This window comes from Pristiophorus japonicus, chromosome 4, assembly GCF_044704955.1.
Source record: "Pristiophorus japonicus isolate sPriJap1 chromosome 4, sPriJap1.hap1, whole genome shotgun sequence".
NCBI classification, from domain to species: domain Eukaryota; kingdom Metazoa; phylum Chordata; class Chondrichthyes; family Pristiophoridae; genus Pristiophorus; species Pristiophorus japonicus.
The window spans coordinates 286,759,870-286,782,836 of record NC_091980.1 but is presented as its reverse complement, the minus strand read 5'-3'; positions in this window follow the sequence as shown (position 1 = coordinate 286,782,836).

Below are 22,967 nucleotides of genomic sequence, written 5' to 3'. Positions count from 1 at the left end.
TCTTCTTCTTCATCTCCCCTAATTGTTTTCACCTCTGAGGGATTAGTTTGGCCAGAGAGAGACGTCTCCAGCTCTGGGCCTTTTTGACATGTATTGCGAGGCTGCAAGTGAGCAAGCAGGGGCTGAGTTCTGACAAATTTGCATCTCTTTGAATGTGACGCTTGAGAAGCCGAGCCGTTAGATTAAATTTTGCCTGCTGGAAAATGAGCAAGCCGCTATCTTAGGTCTACTGGGAAGATCTTTATTCAGATTCTTGTTAGACTTGTTTATCAAGCTGACAGACTAGGCTTCTATGAGATAAAGGGCTTCTCCATCACTGGCCCTGACAGTGGTAAGACATGCAGGGAAATGAAAGAAGCAGGGAAAATATTATTAATAGATGCTGAGTTGATTTTCTTCTATTGCACGTCAAGAAGGGGCTGAAGCTTGATTGCAGCCTATGAAGTTCTGTCCAAAAAGAAGCTATTTTTCATTAAGTGATAGAAGGTCTTTCATGTTCTTGCTGAGTAGCTGAGATAAGTAATGCAGTCCTTTTTTTTAAAGCCCACTGATTCCCTATCAGTAAAGTACTGAAAGGTGGGACACATCTTTCCTTCTCCAAGCTGCGGTAACCCCTTTTCCAATAATTTATTTGCCCATTCCAGGTCAGTCTTGTATATTCAAAAAAAAACAACCTGCTATTTTTCTCATCCCTTGGTGTGTACGCAGGCTGATTTCAAAGTCAGACTGTCTGTAAATACATTACTGAGATAAAACGCTGGTAGCAAGTGTAAGAAAAATGATTTAATAAATTTCGGAGAGAAATAGCAACAGCAGACAATGTGCTTTTACGGATCTCAGTCAGAGAAAGAAAGGCTTGAATACTCACTGAAGATTAATGCATCATTACCGGATATGTACCAGTACCGTGTGTAATTTTAATCAAAATATGCTGAGGGTAATACTATCGCTTCAGTTCCAGTGTTAATCTTATGTGTGAATTACAGGAGTACATTGGGCACTATTGCTTGTTATAAAACAGTCCAGGTACTGTATGCAACGCTATGAGTTCTAAAGCAGTGCAGCTACAAAGTACAATATTACAAGTTATAAATTAGTACAGGTACAATACACAATATTATCAGTTTAAAACAATGCAGGTACTCTGTCTAATATACTACCAGGTACAAAGCAGTGCAGGTACTATATGTAATATTACTATGTATGAAGCACTGCAAGGACTGTGCATTATACAGAAGAAGGCCATTCGGTCCATCGTGCCTGTGCCAGTTCTTTGAAAGAGCTAGATAATTAGTTCCACTCCCCTGCTCTTTTCCCACAGCCTGCAAAACTTTCCCCTTCGAGTATTTATCCAATTTCCTTTTGAAAATTATTATCGAATCCACTTCCAGCGGCCTTTCAGGCAGTGCATTCTAGATCATAACAACTCGCTGCGTAAAACATGTTTTCGTCATGTTGTCTCTGGTTCTTTTGCTAATTATCTTAAATCTGTGTCCTCTGACTACTGACCCTTCATTCACTTGAAACAGTTTCACCTTATTTATTCTATTGAAACCCTTCATGATATTGAACACCTCTATTAAATCTCCCCTTAATTTTCTCGTTAGTCGGTCTGAAGCAGTGCATGGACTATGTGTAATATTACTAAGTGTGAAGGTACAAGTATAGGCACAATTTCCGAACCATTGCCAGCCTGATTTTTGGCTGGTATGGTGGTGGCAGGTGCAGGAGATAGGGGAAAATAATCCCTTCACATTTCTCTCTACCATTGCATAGTTGTCCGTGACTGTGCACTTTCCAGCTTCACCCTTGTCCAGCAACACTTCCTTTCGAAGAAGGCCGCACAGGAGAACCTGCTTTAGGTAAGTGATTCTGGAGCTTAGGGCCTAGATAGCTTAAGGCACGACTGCCAACAGTGGGGCAAAGTGAATGGGGGGGTGGGGGGTGGGTGGGTGGACATGCACAAGAGGCCAGAGTAAGAGTAACACAGAGTTCTGTGAGGCATTGTAGGGCTGGAGGTGGTTATCTTTCACCCCACCAGCCTCTACGTTCAATGGATCTTCCTCCGCCATTTCTACCCCCTCCGATGTGATCCCACCACCAAACACATCTCCCCACCCCCCGCCTTCAGCATTCCAAAGGGACTGCTCCCTCCGCGACACCCTGGTCCACTCCTCAATCACTCCCAGCACCCCCTCCCCTTCCCCCGGCAACTTCCCGTGCAAGCACAGGTGATGCAACACCTGCCCTTTTATCTCCTCCCTTCCCATTGTCCAGGGCCCCAAACACTCCTTCCAGATGAAACAGCGATTTACTTGTACTTCTTACAATTTAGTATACTTTATTTGCTGCTCATGATGTGATCTCCTCTACCCTGGGGAGGCAAAATGTAGATTGGCTGACCGCTTTGTGGAACATCTCTGTTCAGTCCATAAGCGTGACTCCGAGCTTCCGGTCGTCTGTAACTTTAATTCTCTGCTCCACTTCCACTTTGATATCTCAGTCCTCGGCCTCATGTTGTTCCAATGAAGTTCAATGTAAGCTTGAGGAACAGCACCTCATCTTTTGATTAGGCACTTTACATCCTTCTGGACTCAATATCGAGATCAATAATTTCAGAGCATATCCTCTGCCATTATCTTTTCACACGGCAGCTGTGGATGATTCTGACCTTCCCATTTACACCTCTTTTAGATTCATCTTTTGTTTCTTTACTTGTCCCTTTAACATCTCCTTTTGCTTTATGCTATCATACCTTTTGTCAACTCCTGCCTTCCACCCTATCACAGACCTTCCCTTTTGTTCTTCCATCCCCTCCCCACTTTCCCTGCCCCTACACTTGCTTAAAATCTGGTACATCTCTAACTTTTCCAGTTCTGATGAAAGGCCATCGACCTGAAACGTTAACTCTGTTTCTCTCTCCACAGATGCTGCCTGACTTGCTGAATATTTCTGTTTTTAATTCAGATTTCCAGCATCTGCAGCATTTTCCTTTTGTATTGCAAAGATAGGGACTGGTGGGAGCATGGAGGATGTTAAATCAAAAGATGCGGGTGAGAATTTAAAATTGTAGGTGTTATGTATGCAACCCTATGTAACCAGTATTATACCACCACCAGAGGGCATACCTGTTGGAGTCCCAAGGGATCCCAGCATCCCTTGGGAGCACTGTATATAAGCAGGCCTCCCATGCTGTACCAACACTCTGGAGTTAGAATATAGGAACTAAGGTCACACTTACTCACGTCTACATTACTCAGTTACATTACTTTATTATGAACATAACAGTAGGCATTGAGGGACTGGGATCCAATGTAGGTCAGCGAGGTTAGGGATGATGGTTGAGCGGGACTTAGTGTGAGATTGGACCCAGGTCGCAGAGATCGTAGAATTATAGAATGATACAGCACCGACTCTTTGATCCAATTAGTCCCACTCCCCCGCTCTTTCCCCATAGCCTGCAAAATTTTCTCCTTCAAGTATTTGTCCAATTCCCTTTTGAAATTTATTATTGAATCTGCTTCCACCTTTCAGGCAACGCATTTGAGATCATAACAACTCGCTGTGTAAAAATGTTTTTCCTCGTGTCACCTCTGGTTATTTTTGCCAATTACCTTGAATCTGTGTCCTCTGGTTACCGACCCTTCTGCCATTGAAAGCAGTTTATCCTTATTTACTCTGTCAAAACCTTTCATGATGTTGAACACTGTAATCAAATCTCCCCCTCACCTTCTCTGCTCCAAGGAGAACAACCCCAGCTTCTCTAGTCTTGGATGATGGGCGGCTAGAAATTCGGCTCTGTAGGTTTTTCAGTGCTATGGGTGCCGTTTTGTGTCCAAAATGGCATCCGAGCAGCGTGTGTACACTTCTGGTACGGGCCACGCCAGACGCCATTTTGATGAGGGCATTAGCGTCGGCGCTGGGCACGTGCGCCGTTACCATGCAGAGCAGGCACGTCATGACGCCAGTGCTGCCATTTTCATCCTCAATACTGGAGCTAATGCCCTCTCTTACTCTCGCACAGCTGAACATGCATTCTACAACTGGAAGGACCCCACAGCAGCACTATTTAAAGGGATGATTATCTATCTACAGGTTCGTTGCTGATTGATTTCTTCTGGCTGTTGCTGAGTTTGAACAAGTGTTTGGTGCTTTCTAGACTTCTTCAAAGTGGCCTAACATCTACAAGGAGTGATGTGGCATGTGTTCAAGGACTTGATACTGACCTGCAAGGGGTCTGCACAGACCAATTGCTCCCAGACATGGGTGCAGTAGTTTGTACCCACCTTGGCCAGCAGCATTACAGAGAGAATGAGCAGAGGCGACACAGAGCAGGACACTGGGTCATTGAATAAATTTAAGACAGAGATAGACAGTTTCTTAACCGATAAGGGAATAAGGGGTTATGGGGAGCAGGCAGGGAAGTGGACCTGAGTCCATGATCGGATCAGCCATGATCTTATTGAATGGTGGCGCAGGCTCGAGGGGCCGTATGGCCTCCTCCTGCTCCTATTTCTTATGTTCTTATGTAGGACAAGCTGCTAGAAGAGGCAAGAGAAGGAGGGAGAGAAAGGCTCTCAGCAGGAGGCCAGCTTCAGGAAGCAATTCTCCTACCTCAACGTCAACGAGGAATAGTGTGTGACGTCTCTGTTTAACGAAGGAGGTGCTTGCAGAAATCTGCCACCTGCTGCAGGTAGACCTAAAGCCTCAGTCCAGGGCAAGGGTGGCAGTGCCAGTGGCTGCAAGGGTGACCATGACCTTGTACTTCTTCACGTCGGGCTCCTTCCAGACGAGAGCAGGTTACATCAGTAACATCTCCCAGTTCACCATCCACTCCTGTATAAGGTGAGTGAGTGAGGCTCTGTATTCACAGGAAGCTGAATGCATTTCGTTCTCTCATGCCAGCGAGAAGCAGGCAGAGCGAGTATGCGCAGCAGGCTTCCCCATGGTGCAGGGTGCCATTGATTGCACCCACGTCGTTTTGCGGGTGCCGCATCTCAACCGGATGGGGTTCCGCTCCCTCAATGTCCATCCGGTGATAGACCATACTCCGCGCAACATGCAGGTCAATGCTCATTATCCTGGCAGCAGCCATGGTGCCTTCATTCTGCGGCAGTCCACTGTACCATCAGCATTTGAGACCCCATCACAAAATACAGAATCTGATAGAGCAGACCATTGGTATCCTTAAACAACGCTTCCACTGCCTGGACTGCGCTGGAGTAGCCCTGCAGTATTCACTACAGCGTGCCTCAAGATTTGCCGTGTTCTGCTGAATGCTCCACAACCTGGCCATCATGAGGTCCAAGCTCTTGCCACCAGGCATAAGGTGACCAGCTGAGGAGGAGGAGGAAGAAGTGCAAGAGGAGGAAGCAGCCCATATAGTCACTTTCTGCCTGGGTTGTCCATGATCGAATTATCCGACTGTGGCACCAGTGAACGCAACCCCAATTCCCCATTCAACATTAGAAACATAGGGCTAGAACCTCCACAATTTTTGTATGCTTAACACCCACTTAACGCCCATTTTACCGCTGAAATGACGTATAATGCCCAGTTATCGCCCATTTAACCACAAAATGGAAACTGACGAGCATTTCTCAGAAACTTATCGCCGAGCATTACTTTCCCCATGTGCTTAATGCCGGGAAAAAAATAATTCCACCCGCCCACTTTTTTTGGGCAGGATCATCAAAATGGGCGAAATCAACGCCCATAATATTGCCCAGCATTAATTTCCGCGCTAATTTAACGCCGAGATTCAATAATAACGCCCGCCCACTTTTTTTTGTCGTAAAGAGCCTACTTACTGAAACTAGCAGCCATGAGATCGACCAGCGTCACTTTCACCATTTCGCACACATATCGCCCACAATATCGCTCACCCAAAAAACCACCCAGAAAACATGGAACTAACCGGAACTAATCACAGCATTATAGAAACATAGAAACATAGGGGTCAAGTTTCGGCCTGAGTTGCTCCTATTTTTTGGAGCAACTGGTTTAGAATGGAGTAGCTTAGAAATTGCAATTCTCGGCATTTATTTTGCTCCAGTCCTAGTCAATTAGAATAGTTTCATCGTTTCATTTTGGAACAGATTTTTTTTTTCAAAAGGGGGCGTGTCCGGCCACTTATGCCTGTTTTGAAAGTTTAGGCAGTGAAAACTTACTCCAAACTAACTTAGAATGAAGTAAGTGTAGATTTTTGTACTCTCAGAAATATCTTGCCTACACTTTACGAGCCCAAGTTTCGAGCCGCGCCTAGAACGGCGCAGTCCCGACCTGGACGCCCGTTTCTCGCGCCACAAAGTACGCCTAAGAAAAACCTCCAGATTCTCCACCTCCCTGCAGGTCCTCTGGCACTCGGCGCAGCGCAGCAGGAGCTGTAGGGGGCGGAGCCAGGTCCCTGCGCTGAAAACAGTGCCGGGACCTCTGCACATGCGCGCTACAGTGGGCGCGCAAGTGCAGTAGCTCCAGGCGCCCGAAACTGTGTGGGAGGGGCAGAAGCACGCAGCCCCTAGCCATGGCCGAATGGCCTCACTGGGGCTGCGTGAATAAGGCTCCTCCCACGGCCAGCACCTGCTTCCTCCCGACCCGACTCGACTCCTGCTTCCCGCCTCCGGACTGGACCCGACACCTGCTCCCCCCCGCCCCCCAGCCTCCGGAGCGGCCCCGACACCCGCTCCCCCCCGCGCCCCCCCTCCCGGACTGGATCTGACCTGACCTCCCTCTCCCTCCCTCCCTCCCCCTGACCCGAACCGAACCGAACCGACCTCCCTCCCACCACCACCCCGACCCGACACCTACCTGTAAATCTCTTGCTGGGGACGGGCCCTGCCCGAAGTCTCGGGCCCAGCCCGTTCAGCCTCCCTCCCCCTTCTCCTTCCCCCCCACCCCCAATCTCCTTCCCCCCCAATCTCCTTCCCCCCCCAATCTCCTTTCCCCCCCAATCTCCTTCCCCCCCAATCTCCTCCCCCCCCATCTCCTTCCCCCCCAATCTCCTTTCCCCCCAATCTCCTTTCCCCCCCATCTCCTTCCCCCCCAATCTCCTTCCCCCCAATCTCCTTCCCCCCCAATCTCCTTCTCCCCCCATCTCCTTTCTCCCCCTTCTCCCCTTTATCCCCCTTCTCCCCTTTATCCCCTTCTCCCCCCTCCCCCCTCCCCCCTTTCCCCCCTCCCCCTTCTCACCCCTCCCCCTTCTCCCCCATCCCTCCCCCTTCTCCCTCTTCCCCCCCTCTGCTCCCACCCTCTCTCCCTCTACCCCCCTCCTCCCCCTCCCCTCGCTGTCAGAAACACAGACACTGACAGACAGAGAATGAGAGACACACAGACAGACAGAGAGATAGAGACACTGACAGAGACACACTGAGGGGGGCATCCCAGCACGCTGTTGGAGGGCTCACGGTGCTGCAGTCGGTAAGTAGAAATTGTTTTATTTATTGATTTTTTAAAAAATTATTTCTTATTAATTTTTTTTGATTGATTTATTGGTTGATTTATTGATGTATTTATCATTTATTATTGATGATGGCTCTTTATTTGTAAAACTGAAGTGTTTAATGTTTGTAAACTTCCCTTCAAACACCACCCCCACCATTCCCTACGCCTGATTTGTAACCTACGCCTGATTTTCCAAAATGTCGACAAAGTTTTTTCGAGCGTACAAAAATCTTCACTTCCTCCATTCTAAGTTAGTTTGGAGTAAGTTTTCACTCACGAAACTTTGAAATCAGGCGTAAGTGGCCGGACACGCCCCCTTTTGAAAAAAAAATTCTGTTCCAAAGTGAAACTGTTCTAACTGACTAGAATTGGAGCAAACTAAATGACGAGAATTCCGATTTCTAAGATACTCCGTTCTACACCAGTTGCTCCTAAAAATCAGGAGCAAATCATGTGGAAACTTGGGGCCTACAAATCAGGCGTAGGTTACAAATCAGGCGTAGGGAACGAGGGGGGGTGTGGCGGGGGGGAGGGAAGTAATTACATTCTACAAGCATTCAACAGTCTTACTTATACAAATAAAGAGCCATCCTGACTAAAAAATTATAAACAAAGCAAAGACAAAATATTGAATATTCCTACCTGTGTGAAGCAGCAGCAGCCTTCGAGCTGTGGTGCTTCAGGCAGGCCTTCCATGTAGGAGACAGGGGCGGCGTCAGTGGCTCGACAGCAGCCGAAGACATAGCAAGCAAGCAGCCTTCGAGCTGCAAGGGAGACTGAGGCCATTCGGTCACGGGATAGGGTCGGCGGCAGTGGCTGATGGCGGCCAAATACACAGCAAGCAGCCTTCGAGCTGCAAGGAAGACTGAGGCCATTTGGCCAGGGACAGGGAGAGACAGCCAGATAACCAGTTTGAAACTTAAATTTGCAGAATGGGTGCTACATTGTCAACACCAGGTGATTTATTCAACAGTGCCGCTAAAAGCACTCCTTCAGACACAAAAAAATCACCAAAATTCAAACCAAGACTTTCCAGTGGTCCACGAGACAAATCAACACTTTTCTTTAAGTCCCTTTAAAAATGGGCGAGTGCCAATGTTTCAGGGCTACTGCACATGTGCGCGCGCGCGCTCCAACGCGCACGTGCAGGGCTGCCGGCACGACGTTGTCTCATTTAACTTAGCCCCGCCCCCCCTCCGCTTGCAGAATCGGCGCGACTCTGTGGCTCCGCCCCCCGCTGCTGTTTGCGTGCCGCGCCGAGCTCCCAGGGACCAGCAAGGAGCCGGAGAATTAAGAGGTATTTTTCTGTCGCACTTTTAGGCGTGAAAAACAGGCATCCAGGTCGGGGCTGCGCCGTTCTAGGCATGGCCCGAAACTTGACCCTATAGAAAATAGGTGCAGGAGCAGGCCATTCAGCCCTTCGAGCCTGCACCACCATTCAATATGATCATGGCTGATCATGCAATGTCAGTACCACACTCCTGCCTTCTTTCCATACCCGCTGATCCCTTTAGCCATAAGGGGCACATCTAACTCCCTTTTGAATATATCCAATGAACTGGACTCAACAATTTTCTGTGGTAGACAGTTCCACAGGTTCACAATTCTCTGGGTGAAAAAGTTTCTCCTCATCTCGGTCCGCGATGGCTCACCCCTTTTCCTTAGACTGTGACCCCTGGTTCTGGACATCCCCAACATCGGGAACATTCTTACTGTATCTAATCTGTCCAATCCCGTCAGAATTTTATATGCTTCTATGAGATCCCCTCTCATTCTTCTAAATTCCAGTGAATATAAGCCTAGTCGATCCAGTCTTTCTTCATATGTCAGTCCTGCCATCCCGGGAATCAGTCTGGTGAACCTTCGCTGCACTCCCTCAATAGCAAGAATGTCCTTCCTCAGATTAGGAGACCAAAACTGCACACAATACTCAAGGTGTGGTCTCACCAAGGACCTGTACAACTGCAGTAAGACCTCCCTGCTCCTATATGCAAATCCTCCCGCTATGAATGCCAACATGCCATTTGCTTTCTTTTCTACCTGCTGTATCTGCATGCCTACATTCAATGATTGATATACCATGACACCCAGGTCTCGTTGCACCTCCCCTTTTACTAATTTGTCAACATTTAGATAATAATATGCCTTCTTGTTTTTGCCACCAAAGTGGATAACCTCACATTTATCCACATTATACTGCATCTGCCATGCATTTGCCCACTCATCTAACCTGTCCAAGTCACCCTGTAGCCTCTGAGCATCCTCCTCACAGCTCACACTGCCACCCAGCTTAGTGTCATCTGCAAACTTGGAGATATTACATTCAATTCCTTTGTCCAAATCATTAATGTATATTGTAAATAGCTGGGGTCCCAGCACTGAACCTTGCGGTACCCCACTAGTCACTGCCTGCCATTCTGAAAAGGACCCGTTTATTCCTACTCTTTGCTTCCTGTCTGCCAAACAGTTCTCTATCCACATCAATACATTACCCCCAATACCATGTGCCTTAATTTTGCACACTAATCTCTTGTGTGGGACCTTGTCAAATGCCTTTTGAAAGTCCAAATACAACACATCCACTGGTTCTCCATTGTCCACTCAACTAGTTACATCCTCCAAAAATTCTAGAAGATTTGTCAAGCATGATTTCCCTTTCATAAATCCATGCTGACTTGGACCGACCCTGTCACTGCTTTCCAAATGCGCTGCTATTACATCTTTAATAATTGATTCCAGCATTTTCCCCACTACTGATGTCAGGCTAACCGGTCTATAATTCCCTGTTTTCTCTCTTCCCTCCTTTTGTAAAAAGTGGGGTTACATTAGCTACCCTCCAGTCCATAGGAACTGATCAAGAGTCCATGGAATGTTGGAAAATGACCACCAATGCATTTACTATTTCTAGGGACACTTCTGTGTGTACTCTGGGATGCAGACTATCAGGACCTGGGGATTTAGCGACCTTCAATCCCATCAATTTCCCGAACACCATTTCCTGACTAATAAGGATTTCCCTCAGTTCCTCGTTCTCGCTAGACCCTCCGCCCCCTAGTATTTTCGGGATCACATCACATGTTGCATCCTTTAAAAGGCTGCTGTGCTTCAACCTCGGGGGAGTTCGGATGTACTCAGGGGGTCATATAAGTTGATGTGACTATCTCTACAAACATCTTGACCATACTATGACCGATTGGAATTTAATAGGTGTCTTCGTCAGGACATTCATTCTTTTCCAATTGGTAGAAAACAGAGAGCTACTGTCCTTTCTCACCCTCTCTGGATGACCAATTGCATGCAGCAGACTCGAGATCGCCGAAGGAATGCTCCACAGCATTATGTGCCCAATGTAAGACGTGCCAGACTGATGAGGTACACCCACCGCAAGTACAGGGAGAAGCAATCTTACCTCGACTTGCCCGACACCACCTGCCTTCGGAGACTGCGCTTCTATAAAGAGGTTATCACTGAGATATGCCAGCTGCTAAGGGGAGATCTGCAGCCTGCCAGCACCATCAGTACTGCACTGTCTATCGAGGTCAAAGTCACCGCGACACAGTCCTTCTATGCCTCAGGTTCTTTTCAGGCCACAGCTGGCGACATTTGCAGACTTTCTCAGCATGCCACACATTGCTGCTTTAGACAGGTCACTGAAGCCCTGTACGCACTCAGGAGGGACTTGATCAGCTTCTCTATGACCAGGGAGGCACAGAGTGAGAGGGCTCTAGGATTCTCCAGAATTGCAAACTTCCCCAAGGTGCAGGGAGCAATAGACTGTACACACATCGTGATGCGGGCACCTTTTCAGGATGCTGAAGTTTTCAGGAACCGCAAGGGATTCCACTCTCTGAATGTCCAACTGGTTGTCGACCACCAGCAAATTATACTGGCAGTGAATGCTCAATTTCCGGGCAGCATCCATGATGCTCACATCCTGCAGGAGAGCACTGTATCTGACTTGTTTAACAATCAGCCACAGGTCAAGGCTGGATGCTTGGTGATAAAGGATATGGCCTTGCCACCTGGCTGATGAACCCCTTGTGTGACACCCATACCGAAGCCGAGAGAAGATACAACAAGAGCCACAGAGTCACTCGCAAGATCGTAGAGAAAACCATTGGTGTGCTGAAGCAGCGCTTTAGATGCCTGGACCACTCAGGACGCGAGCTCCAATACCACCCTGAGCAGGTAGTTCAATTTGTGGTGATTGCTCCATGCTGCACAACTTGGCTATCAGGAGGGGACAAGAATTGCTTGATGAGTCTGACAGTCCACCTCACCAGAGAGAGGAAGAGGAGGCAGACGCTGACATCGGCCCAGACAATCAGGCTGATGCTGAAGCCATGCCCCCGCCCCCTGTAGACCGCTTGAAAGGGCCCGTGGTGGCATGATCGCTGCAAGAGCCTTACATTAGGAGCTCATCAATGAGCACTTTGCCTGAAAGAACGTTGGTGGTATTTACAAGGCTGACACACTGTTGGGTGTGCAAGTGATACATCAATGGTGGGAATCACCTTGGTGACAGTTAAAGTGTAAGTTGATTGAAGGTAAGTGCCATTATACCCTTTGATGTTAAGGAAGCACCAGCTATCTGAGCCAATGTGCTACAAGATTTTGTTCAACAAAAAACATTTAAACCGAACATTTGTCTGAAATCATCAGTATTTCTGTAAAAACCACATTTCCCCCCACCCCCCCCCCGCTTCTCCTCCTCACCTGTACCCATTCCCCTTCCCCTCCTGACACCAAGCCGCCTGGCTAAGGAGCTCCTCAGGCGATGTTTCATTGGGCGGGGGGGGACGTCGGGGGGAATGATGGCCGAAACGCTGCTTGGATGGATACGGGAGAGGACGGTCCCAAGGTGGAAATGTGCTCTGAGCCAGTAGCCAGATGTTGCTGCTGGTTCTCATGTGTGGTTGGCAATGGGGGTGCGGCACCTTGGGGTGCAGTGCCATGCTCCGGGACCACTGGGAGCCCTCTGCCACCAGTGTTCCTGGCTACCAGCTCCAGGGCCTCCACCATCCCTTCCATGTTATATCTTATTTGTTGGACAAAAATTCGGTGCCAACTATGTTCTTGGTGCTTAGTAGGCTTTTTGCTGCTGGTGAATCTCCCTCGTGCCTCCCACAACAGCCAAACAAGCACACACCACACCCACACACGCCTTCAGTCCCTCTGAGCGCCCTCTCTCTCTGTTTCCTCTTCTGCGCATGTCATGATGACCCTTGACCTCCTGAATCACAGGAATCGATGTTGCCATGCCGTTGCTAAAGACGGTGACTGCATTTAGGGTTAGGGTTAGGGTTAGGGTTAGGGTAGAAGGTCAGCGAGATTTAACACTACCGCACATTTTATATCGCTCACGGTAACACCCATTTTCAAAAATGGAGACTAGGTGCTTTGAGAATGGGCGAGAAGCCGGCGATCTGAAAACCCTTTTTTACCACGCCGGAAATAACGCCCATTTTTGGAAACATAGAAATCTACAGCACAGAAGGAGGCCATTTCGGCCCATCGTGTCCGCGCCGGCCGACAAAGAGCCACACGGCCCTTGGTCAGCAGCCCTTAAGGTTACATATAGAACAATGAACAATGGCGGAAAGGTAAAAAGCATCTGGCCCAACCAGTCCGCCCCACACAACTGTGACACCCCCTTGCACCGCAACATTCTACACTCCACCCCAACCGGGGAGAGGCAAAAAAAACAGATTAAACACCCAGGTCAATTGGGGGAAAAAAATCATCCATTAGTCCCACACCTTATTACTGACCATCACACCATCCTCTTGGCCACAATGCTACAATAAAAGCCACCACAAAACAAAGATTTCAAATCACTTCGTATGAATCATATTATTACAATATTTCAAACAAAAGTCAACTGATCAACCATGCACATTCCTTTAGTGCTTGTCTTCAATGTGTCTTTGCCTGTCCTAGTGCTCCTACACAGTGTTACCCCAGTGGGCTGCAGCATGGCTGATGGAAGACTGCTGACTTTCAGTGGGGGAGACTGCAGATGGCCTTGGAGTTAGACCCCGAGCAGCTCTGGGCCTAATAGGCTAGGCTTAGGACTGCTCCACCTTGGCATGAGCGGCAGCAGTCTGGGCTGGCTGGCTGACAGGCAACAGCAAGGGCACTGGTGGGAGGACGAATACTGGCATCCTGCGAGAGGATAGCTGGTTCATCCACCATCTAGCCACTGCTACTCCCCTGGGGCGGTGCCTAAGCATTGCTAATAATCTGTTGGAGGACAGATTGCTGGACTGCTGTGACACCTTGCAACTCCCTTTCAACACTGGTAAACCCAGTCATGATGGCAGCAGTCTGTGCTTACGTGGCAGCAAGCCGAGCTTGCATGACTTCAGTCTGAGCTTCCACTGCAGCACTCAGACGGTGGGTGGAGGCTGCTCGTGCTACAATGGAACCTGAGACATCGGCCATCACACGCTGCATGATGGCTGGGTCCATAAGTATGCTAATGAATCTGCCCATCCCTTCCACGCTGGAAAGGATCGGCTCCACCCTATGCATAAAGCCCTACACAAGGTTGGTGCCGGACTCCTCCATGCTCCTTGACACTGCATTCAGGCTTTCTGGAAGGCCTGCCAATGCACTGAGCATTTCATTGTGCATTGCCATCGGTGTTCTCATCGGCCGCCCGATCGAAGTCCTCATCTGAGTCCTGTGCAGCAGAATTGGTGTGTGACCTCGCCCTCCAGGGAGCTGACACCTGTGTTACCCTTCCCCCCTGCCCTAGCTGTAGGCCACTCATGCCCGGTGACTCACCACGTGCAGATCCCACTCTAAGCTACCCTCTAAAGTGCACTTTGTGGGAAATGGCATTTGAAGATGAATTCACTGACCTTGACCACTCGAGTGAGGTCATTAAACTTCTTGCGGTATTACATCCATGTCCTCAGGGCTACTGTGCTTGCATTGACCATGACAGCTATCTGGTCCCCATGCCTTCTTACACTTTGTCTGCCGGGCCTTCTGCCACTCTGTGGATAGAGGTCCTCTCTTTTCCTGTCTACTTCTCACACCAAGGCCTCCGTTATTGCATCTGTAAAAGCTCTCTCTCTGCCTTGTTGTGCCATGTCATTTAAGAAAGGAAATCTGCCGTCTGGCCCATATGTGACTCCAGACCCACAGCAATGTGGTTGACTCTTAACTGCCCAAGCAAGCCACTCAGTTGTACCAAACCGCTACAAAGAAATATACCCACTATGGGAGTACCTTCATCTCACGGACTGCAGTGGTTCAAGAAGGTGGCTCTCCCACTCCTTTTCAAAGAATGGGCAATACATGCTGGCCTTGCCATTGACGCCCACATCCCATGAATTAATTTTTTTAAATCACTCAGTTTTCTTGCTCCTCAGTCGGTTTTCCAACCACTTTCAACACCTGCTGAAGCCAGATTGTGCCTCCCTTTTAAGAACTGGAGGCTATCTTTAAGAAGTGCAGGTTAGCATTAATTGGTGCTAGCCTCGCACGAACCTGGGCCCCCTGCTGAGGTGCTAAGCCACTGTACAGTGCATTTAGCACTTCCCTATGCTGCAATCATTTGAATTCGCAGGCAGCACGAAGTTTGCCTGCTAATCGCGATACCCGCGCCCATTTTCGGGCCTTATCCAATTTCCAGGCCTGAGGTTCACGGAGGGTGGAGGATGGGAGTCCGGCCAGGAGAGCATTTGAATGTAGCTGGAAATGACAAAAGCATGGATAAGCGATTCAGCAGCAGATGGGTTGAGGCAGGTGTGGAGGTGGGCGATGCGACAGAGGTGGAAATAGATGGTCTTTGTGATGGTGAGGATATGGGACCAGAAGTTCAGCTCGGGGTTAAACAGGACTCTGAGGTTGCAAACAGTCTGGCTCAAACTGAGGCAATGGCAGAGAGGCGTTGGAGGTGGATGGTGTGGTTAAGTGTGTCAAAGTTTGCTGAGAGGTTATGGAGGAGGGGGAACAGTAGTGCACCGCAGTCATCCCACCAGTCTCTGGAATTCCCTTTCTAAACTCCTCTGCCTTGCTACCTCTCCGCCTTCAAAAGCTACCTCAAAACCTATGTCTTTAAACATGCCTTTGTTCACATCCCCACCTCACCTCCCAATTTCTGCTCGATGCCTGATGGCCTTGTCAAACGCCTTAGGACGCTGTCCCACATTAACGGGCTCTGACTAAGTGCAAATTGTTAGGTTTACTGTCACGTGTAAAAGTAATTTTTGAAAACAAAGTCTCCCGGAGATACTTTAAAGTAAGACTGCTGTCACAAAAAATAGTTCACCTTCTACTTCTGAAAAAAATCTGTCAGGGAGATAAAAAGCCACCATTAAACAACTCACTCCTTAAAGGGACAAATTAAACCTGATCAGTCCGCTCATAGTGGTTAAATTCGCTGTGGGAATTTTGGAGATGTACCCTTAAACGTCTTGCAGAAGATGAAAAGCAGAATTCCATTGGGACAGGCTTTTTTTTCATCATTATAGGAAATGTTATAACCATAAAATGCTCCATTTACTGATAATGTACCATTTTCACCTATTTTGCATAAATGCACTTTTAACAAATTGTCCAAACTACAAAGAGGAATGTGAGTCACACTTTCTCAACAATTGTTTTGTCTAGGGAATTCAACCTGCCATGAAGTGAAAGTAAACGCTGTGACTGAAGCTGTAAAAGTTACTTTGTGAAGGCGAGCTCCACCCGAATCACAGTCAACCTGCTCTCAGAGCCACTGACTGACTGATTGATTAATCCTGCCACTTTAAACACAATGGGGTTGATTTTAACCCATTGGCGGGTTTAGGGCAGGCAGGGTTGAGGCGATTGTGAAATGCTTTTGCCGGAGAAAATTTTAGGCCTGGGGTATTTTAACTCTGATCTGTGGCGAACAGTGAAACCCGCCCACTTTTTTGGTGCATTTTCCAACAGGCCTCTAGAAGCCGACTTAAAACTTAAAGGAAGGTTGCGTTCCCTTCTGCCTGGTAACCTACCAATGATCTGAATGCCTGCAGCTAAGTGCCCCTTTAAATAGTGCTTCCAGCCACATCAAGTCAGTTTGTGAAGCCAATCCTGCATGGTGTCATTCAGCAGATTGGTCGCTGGTTGCGGCTTCCGACCTGCCCAGTTAAAATCACTTCAAGGTCCTTAGTACATCATACGACCCTGATTTGCAGACTGGCTTGCTAGCCAATTTCTATCCAACAATTTCCAGCAGAGAATTGAGACAGGTAAGTGTTGAATCACTTGCTTATTTCTTTCAGTCTCTCCCTAAGCCAGTTCAACACTATTTACTGAGTAAATAGGTCTTCCATTTTTTTTCCAGTATGTAAGACTTTGCATTTTTTTATTCTAATTTTGCCGACATGGAAATTTAGACTTGGTCCTTTTGATGTCCTTCTTGGTTGCTTCATCAACTCAACTGATCTGTATCAGTCAACCAACTATCATTACATTTCTGAATCCGGATCAAAAATCAGGAATTTAAATTCAGTTAATTAAATAAATCTGGAATTAAAAAGCTAGCATCAGTAATGATGAAACTACCGGATTGGCATAAAAATCCATGTGATTCTTTAATGTCCTTTAGGGTAGGAAATCAGCCGTCCTTACCTGGTCTGGCCTATATGTGACTCCAGCCCCACAGCAATGTGGTTGACTCTTAACTGCCCTCTACAGTTCAAGAAGACGGCTCACCACCACCTTCTCAAGGGCAATTAGGGATGGGCAGTAAATGCCAGCCTTGCCAGCAACACCCATATCCCATAAACAAATAAAAATAAATATTGGAGCTCTCCGCTTTGTGTACCAGTATCTACTTATTCTTCTCTTTCAGCTAATTTTTCATCGACTTCCAAGTATTACCCAGAATATCCACTGCTTTAAGCTTGTATGGCAGCCTTTCAAGCAGGACTTTGTCAAAGGTTTTCCAGAAGTCTAGGTGTACTATGTCATAGGACTTTCCAAAGGTCACTTGGGATGTCACATACTCAAAAAAGTCAAGAAACTTTGTCAGCCAGTATCTAACCTTTTGAGGCTATGTTGGCTATCTACTAGGTTATTTCATACACGTAGCTTTCGTGTTTTTCCAAAATGATCAATTCCATTTTGCCAGTTATTGACGTGAGACTAATTGCTAACACACTGACTTGTTTCTAATTCAGTGGGACTTCCCTAGTAGTCACTGATGATCATCAGCACTTTGTAGACTTCATTGCTAATCTCACTTAACACCCTTGGCTACATTCCCTGTCGGGACTTATTGTTTATTTTTGGTCCTGTCAGTCTGTCTAGGTTATCTTGGCAGGGGCAGAACTAGGGCTGGAAAAATTGGCTTCAGTTCCCCTTGTACTAGGGCGGGGAATTACCAGCCATGATTCAGTTTCTCCTGCTGAAAAGTGTTAGTGGGTGGACTTTAGATGAGGATAGGGTTGGGCTTGCCTGTGACATTTATCATGGTTGATTTTCTCCTTATGTTCTCCTCTTTGCAGAGGCTAGGGATTAGGGACAGAATGAATTACAGACCTGGGACAAAAGGTCAGAGACTGCATCCTGGCTACTTTATTATGCTCCAACCCTGTGTGTCCCCGGATTTGATTTAGAAAATATGGTCACCCTAAAATACATTTTCATTGTGGTACATAGGATGTTGCTGGTACAGCATGGCTGACACATGAGAGTTACTACCAATGTTGCCCCTAAGGAGCACGGGAGGACACGCGCAGGCCGTTCACAAGCCGCTGCCACTGGAAGATATGCCACGCAGAAAATTTAAAGAGACCTCACATGAACAAAAAATTGAAGGGAACATTGGTCACTAGACTCCAAAAAGGTTGTCTGAAGTGCTTTGAAACATTTTTACATAATATGGTGCTATATAAATGCAAATTTATCATTATTACTATTTATTTTTATTGTCTCGTCAAAAAAGGCATCAAACAGGAAAAGGTATTTCGGTCCATCAAGCACACTCCCTTGGAAAGACTATTCACAATGAATACTCCATGGAACCTCTGCTGCTTATTTAATCTTTCATTCCTGGAGACTTCAGAACAATCCTGGAGGGTTGGCAACCCCACTGACCCTGTGTCGCAAGCAAGGCCGAAGCCTTAGAGGAAAGGGCATTAGCGTCCCCACGTCCCCACATGCAGCACCTTATGAGACTTAGCAGTTCATCGGAGAGCAGCTGAAAATCAACCGACTGAAGTAAGCAAAGCATGAGTGACACGAAGCCTTGGACAATGTATGCCTGACCTTCTGGTTGGGAGTGTCGTTGAGAAGCGCTTCACCTACCAGGCCATCATTATGCCCATTAAATTTCATGAAACAGAGCTACTATGCAGCCGTTTACGAGTTGTGTGTGTGGGCGGGGAGTGGGGGGAGGGGGCAGGGGGGGTACAATTTTTCTTGTCCAGATGGCTGTGAATTCATCGATATTCACTTGCACTTTACGGTCAATAAAAACAGGAATGGGGCAACCAGCCCCACAACTTCTCCAAACAAAGCCCATTAAGGGTTAACCCTTTTACTGGGTCATATTGCTTCTGAGCTGACTTGAAGGCACAAAGCTGGCAGATTGGCTGATTTCTAATACATGAAACTGACACTTTCCATCACTGAGGGAGATAGAGACACTGCAGGTGTGCCAGGCTGAACTCACACAGTGCCCCAGTGGAGAAATAACACTATGATAATTCATGCTAACATCTCACAGCACAGGTTGACTCAAGGAGGTTTTTTTTTGCTGGCGAGCGTCTCATGCTGCTTTCCCTGATTCCTGCTTCCTCGTTAACCTGAGCCTGGTCCATGCAACATCTGCGGGATCTGTACTATTAGCTTACACAGATTGAGGTGCCAGCCTAGGGATTCGGGGGCCAATAACATATGCAGATTGGGCCACAGAGCAGCAAGGTAACTCGGCAGTCAGAGAGAGGGAAAAAAAAAGTGCTCTTGCATTTAGCTCCGGCCTGCTACCTTCTGTTTGAATTCGATTAGATCTCAGAGCTATAAAGTCACAGGGTGGGGAGTTCTGTGTCATTACATTTCATGGCTCCTGTTTAAGGCCATTTGATTACAATATGGAAGCACTTACAAGCAGCCGTTTGCAGATGTGTGAGGGAGCCCGCTGGCATTACTCTAAAATTGATTTGCTTAATATGGAGCAAAATATTAACTTCTTCAGTGCTGAAATACCTTTTGTATTGAGGTGGGGTGGGGGGGGAATAAATGTGACATTAATTAATTTTAACAATCTGTAAGGGGATTTTCCTGGAATCTACTGTGTGAAAATAATACTGCAGGTTCCATCACGTGCTCCAAGGTACTTCCTGCTCCTTTGTCCCATGCTTTGTATCACTGCTTTTGAATCTAATTGGGATCAGAAAACCTCTGTAAATATATATTTTTTAAATCCAAAATGTCTGCTTGAACGGTAAGTAGAAGTATTTTAAATTCTAATTTCACATTATGGTATGTGTTGGACATAGCTCTAAGGAAGTTAACTTTGAAGCACCAATCTATTCTAGGGATTTCAGATGATGACCCTAAGTGACAATTTGTTTGCGTCACCTCGTGATTGAATGACTACCTCTGTAATCCATGTCTAGGTAACCGTTAACCTCTGTGTGTGTTCGTGGTGACTGTTATATGGAACAATAAAGTAAGCTCTGTGCCTGCCAAATGTATTTTCATTGTGCGGCATACGGTTTCACATTGTCCACACCTTCTGCCTTTGTTGGTCACATGGGCTGCATATCACAGAGTCGAGGGGACACACATAAAGCTTACAGCCGTGTTCCCATTAATTTGTAGACACCTCAAGTTGCTGATACTAAAAGATCTTGGTGTTCTGACTTAGAACTTGTCAAAGAATAAAAATCTGCAGGGCTACGGGGAAAGAGCACTCTCGAAGGCATGATGGGCCGAATGGACTCCTCCTGTATGATGCTATGAAACAACAAAGTTAAAAACAGCCCTTTCCAAACCTCCTATCTCACTAAAATTCAACAGGACAAACTAGCACGATAGAAGTATAAGCACAAATAAGTCTGAGCTGCCTGGGCATTGAGGATTGTAGTGCTCGGGCTCAGGGGCTGAATGTGGCTCTTGAGCCAATGTTTGGACACCCCTGAATTAATGTACACCAAGCAACATGCTGCATTGATATATTTCATCGCTGTGCATATTATTATTTAAGTAATTATTACTGTTTGTAGTATACAGTATATTGAGCCATAAATTGCGGCCTTTCCCGGCACTTGCGATCTGTCAAAATTTCTTTTGACAGATTGCACGCATCCCCAGGAGAAGGGCTTTCGTGGGCGAAGATTTGGGTTATTTGCCCAACTCCTGCCCAGCGAATTTCCTTAAAACTCTTATGCCTTACGCCTGCTTTTACCAGCATAAGAGTTTTTATAAGATAGAAAAATTTAATTTCATGACTAATTTTTATATTAAAAAAACTTGTCCATTAAGGAATGTTTATTTTTAACCCTATTAAAATGTATTAAAAAACACTTCAAAAATATAAAAACATTTCTAAAACATTTAATTTAATTCCATCTCAATTAAATTTAAATATGTGAGGTTTTTTTTAAATTTATGTATTGTGTTTCTGTGTTTTTAGGGGTAGTCTCATTGATAGTAATTGGAGCTCTGTACAAATGGAAGTCACCAATACTATCAATGAGAATTCTCCATTTTCATTGGTGGTCCAGGCCGAGTTGATCCCAGGATGCCCGTACGCTCCTGGAATACGTGGGCCTTTGCACTGAGTTGCGCATCTAGACCTCAGCGTGGAAGTGTTCATTCCTCCGGGACCACCAGGTAATTTCGAAAAACAAATTTTGGTCGGCAGCCTTTGACCGCAATTTCTAGCCCATTCTTTTGTAACCCCTTGTGGTCTGCTGCGCGCTAACTTTCTTGTACACAGGTAACGGTCATTGAAAGGAGGTCCGTGTACAGCTCCGTGAACTTTGACCCGGATTGGAAAAAGTGTGGCACTGATGAGCCCAGGTGAGGGATGCCAACCCTCCAAGATTGCCTGGGAGTCTCTAAGAATTGAAGAATAATCTCCTGGTCATTACTGAGAGCAACCCAGGAGGAAAATCATAGGGGCATGAAACAATTCTGAACTGTTCTCAATTTCTTTGAACATTTTCATTTATTAGTTAAAAACTTATTGGACATAGCGGAAAAGGCTGTTGTACTGGGTGGGGCAATTGAAGGCATGAGGTCATGCGATGAAACCTCCAGGAATACACCCAACCAGAGTTGGTAACCTTAGCCCAGAGGTGTCGAGCAATAGTGATATCCTTGTTTGGTAAGTGCATAGTGTTAGTTTTACTGCCGTGCACTTCGAATTCCTATGCCTCCTATTGTAAAAAGTTATAACCCATTTAAAATAGACTGCAGATTTCTACGACCTAGCAAAAACACATGCACCGTTTCACTGGTCAGTTTTATAGATATTGCAAGTGCAAGTTTTTTATACCAGTGCAAAATAAAACCGTCAGATTTTATTTGCTATGTGTACGGTCTTTCACAGCAGCCACCTATCGCATGGAAAATGGTCCAATATTGAAACCTTTTTGCATTGTGGTCAAGAGTCGACAAGAGATGCCAGTGCAATGGACTGTATTCACTGTCACTTTTATTCCTCCACCTAGCAGAACCACAGTTAGCAAGAAGTGACATCAACGAAGCATTGGCTCCAATGGGACACAGTTTTCCTCCGGGAGACATTCAGGATGAACCATCTTGCAATAAAACCACCCTCGAATAATTCAGTCACACAGTGACTGCTGGCTGCAGATTTTGCGCAGATTTTGATTACATGGTCCATTTAGAGAAAGCTAGCACCTGACTAGTGTGACAAGAAGATGACAATTAAGTGTAGATCTGCATGAAAATAGTGTGCAACAGAAAATGTGCAATAGGCAGGCACTGACAGTAAAAGGGACAGTTTCAGATCAAGAATGAATTGCAAAGAATCGGTCCTTAATTAGAAAAAGGTAACAGTAAGCAAGAAGTGACAATAAAAGGGATGACAGTAGATGGAATCAAATATACATTATTCAATGAGCGAATCCAATTTTTTTCCCCCTATAACTGATGATTGAGTTCATGCTGCTGCAGGTGTAAAGCTAGAACTTAGTGAAAATTAATTCACCCCATGAAAAGATGTAGCCAAAGTTTCATAAATGACACAGTAGTGTTCGTACTCCAAGACGCTTTCACCTCTGTGGTTTCCCCAAATACCAAGTTCCCAATCTCGGCCTTGTGAATATGCCAGACAGAGGTGGGTGTTACCCCCCAGGTGGGAAGCTGGCGAATTGTCAAGCCAATCTCCTCTATGCCACTCCTGAATAGATCGTCAAAAGCATCATCGACACAGACCTCAGACCATTTCTGCTGGCTTTCTGTCTGAGATGGGTGCAAGGTGCGAGGTGAGATAAATGGGCACTTCTTCCTCTATTTGTGAATGTTAGTAAATGAAAAAAAGTCTGCATGAGGATAAAGCAGTGAGA